Source organism: Octodon degus, unplaced genomic scaffold, assembly GCF_000260255.1.
Source record: "Octodon degus isolate 3935 unplaced genomic scaffold, OctDeg1.0 scaffold00223, whole genome shotgun sequence".
NCBI classification, from domain to species: Eukaryota; Metazoa; Chordata; class Mammalia; order Rodentia; family Octodontidae; genus Octodon; species Octodon degus.
The window spans coordinates 962427-965186 of record NW_004524799.1 but is presented as its reverse complement, the minus strand read 5'-3'; positions in this window follow the sequence as shown (position 1 = coordinate 965186).

Below are 2760 nucleotides of genomic sequence, written 5' to 3'. Positions count from 1 at the left end.
CTGGCATGTGGTGCTGGGGGATTGAACCGCGGTCCCTGTGCTTTGCTAAACTTGTTCTAAGTAGGTGCTTTAGACCACTGAGCCATCTCACCAGCCCCTGCCTGGTCATTTTGATTTTACAGCTTTAAAATCTCATTAATAGTGGTGCGCTCTGACATGTTCTTGCAATCCTAGCTACCTAGGGGGGCAATCGCACAGCCAGTGTGGGCAGCATAGTGAGATCCTGTCGTGGCCACCATGTCTTCCACCTTTGGCACCCTCTTCCACACATCCCAAGACTCTGAAAAGCTGTCCCACTGCTCCAGGCCTGCGGCATCCTCACGTGTCACCCACTACTAATGTCACCACATTCCACATTAATTTTTTTATCTAGTTCACGAAGAACTCTGAGAGTTCAGTTTCCCAACACAAGGAGAAGCTAAATGTTTAAGGAGATGCAGATGAGTTACTTTGATGTGCTTGCTACACGTTGTATCCGTACATCAAATTCTTACACTGGACTCAATAAGGAAGAGTCAATTAAAAATATAAATAGTAAAAAATTAAATTAAAATTTAAAGTCTCTCTAAAATGTATTGCTTTCGCTTTTTGCCTTGCTAAACCCAGAGTGCTGGAACAGAGAATTTTTATTAATTCAGGATCTTGCTGTTCTTCCAAGTGTTTGACCAGAACACCAATTTTCACTTTATAGTCCACACAGACAGAAGACTGACCCGGGTTTTTTTGGTTTCTTTTATTGCCTGTCCTATTCCCATCTCTCTCCCTTGGCTGCCCCAGCCCTTCTTTCCTAGTGTTTGATTTTGTGTCTCCAGAATTTCTTTAGGGCTTTTCCCTCTATCCACTCAATGGGTGACTTGACTCTCAAATGAAAAGCGCATCTTTCATCAATCTTTCTGGCCACTTTTTCTCAGTCAAAAAGGATCAGTGTTAAAAGACTTTTGTTTTGCTGTCATTGTTGTTATTGCTATAAAGTTTTTGTTGTGCTGGGCCTGTAATCTTAGCACATTGGAGGCTGAGGCAGGGGTATCGCTGTGAGTTCAAAGCCAGCCTGAACTGCATAGGGAGCCCCTGTCTCAAAACCCCCCACAAAGTTCTATTTCTACAGTTTCGGTTTTTTCTCCCCTAGTGCTGAGGATGGAATGCAGGGCCTCACCCCTGCTAGACAGTGCTTGCTACTGAGCAAACTTCCCAGTGTCGACATCCATTATTTTATAGGCCTGAGTTCTTCTAAAAAAAGACTGTCTAGAAAGCTGGCCAGGCATGTACCCTTTTCTTGAAGTCTTACTGAATATGTCCATGATATTCTCTCATCAAATACACATTTGCAAACTACTTTGAGAGGTGGAGAGTTATAAATGAAATTACTACCCCTAGGCAGTTAAGCACCAGGGGTAATAGCTTAGGCCTCACCCTACCCCCTGTATTTGGTCAGGTTCCTCTTAAAAAGATTTATTTATTTATTTTTTATTTATTTTTTTTTTAAATTTATTTATTTATTTATGTGTGTGTGTGGCCAGCTCAGCCCACCAGGGGGCGGGCTGGCTGGGATGTGGTGCTGGGGGATTGAACCGTGGTCCCCTTGCTTTGCCAAGCTTGTTCTAAGTAGGTGCTTTAAACCACTGAGCCATCTCACCAGCCCCCTTAAAAAAGATTTTATTACTGGATTTTATTCATCTAAATTCCATATCAACTCATGTTTACAGAACACAAATGACTTCTCTCCTCAAGGAACACGTAACAGTTTTGGTTCTTGGATTTCCATAAGCCGGAAACTTTCCAGTCAGTGTTAAAACTAAAGACACCAAAACCATAAAAGTATTCATTCGAAAGAATAAAGGCTCTGATGTTGGTTCTAACAAATGATGGCACTTCTCAGGCCAAAGTTATGTCCATTTCTCCCAGTTGAATGATAGATGTGAGCCTATATTCAGCTCTAAAGCTCACATTAATTTAACTTGGAAAAAATAGGTTATCCTTTCACTGACTCAAAAATCAAAATAAATGTGGGGCTACTGAGAAGTCTCACTGTGAATCCTGTATGCCTCGTTTCTTCTCTCATTGCCCATAGATAACCATTTTTACTTATTTTTTTAATGTATTTTTTTTTTTTTTTTACCTGAGACAGGGTCTCATTATGTGGCCCAGGCTGGCCTCAAACTCATGATGATCATGGTGATCTTCCTGCCTCAGCCTCCCAAGTGCCGGGATTACAGTCATGCACCGCTGTACCCAGCAATTTCTCGTACATCTTTTGCTTTTCCTTAGCAAATGCTTTCAAGGCGATATGAATATATTTCATATATTTCCATTCTTTTCTCCCATGAAACACAGCATTCACTGCTCTACGTACTTATTTAATAAGAAAGCTTGTCCACTTTTGGATTTCAGTACATAAAGCATTTTGTCATTTTTAATAGCTAACTAGTACTTCACTATCTAATTCTATCATGATTTAATTAGTTACTGATTAGGTAGGTCATCTTAAAATTTATTCCATTATAGGGTGGGCCAGATAGCTCCACGGACTAAAGCACCTGCTTAGGCAGAGAGCAGTGGTTGGGGTTTGATTCCCGGCTTGCTGTGCCACCCGTGCCCCGCCCCCAGGGTGACAGACTGGTGTGGTGGGGCGTGCCTGTAATCCCAGCACTTGGGAGGCTGACAACAGGAGAATCACTATGAGTCTGATCTATATAGTGAGACCCCATAGACCCTGTATTAAATACATAAAAAAATTATGCCATTATAAATACTGCTGCAATA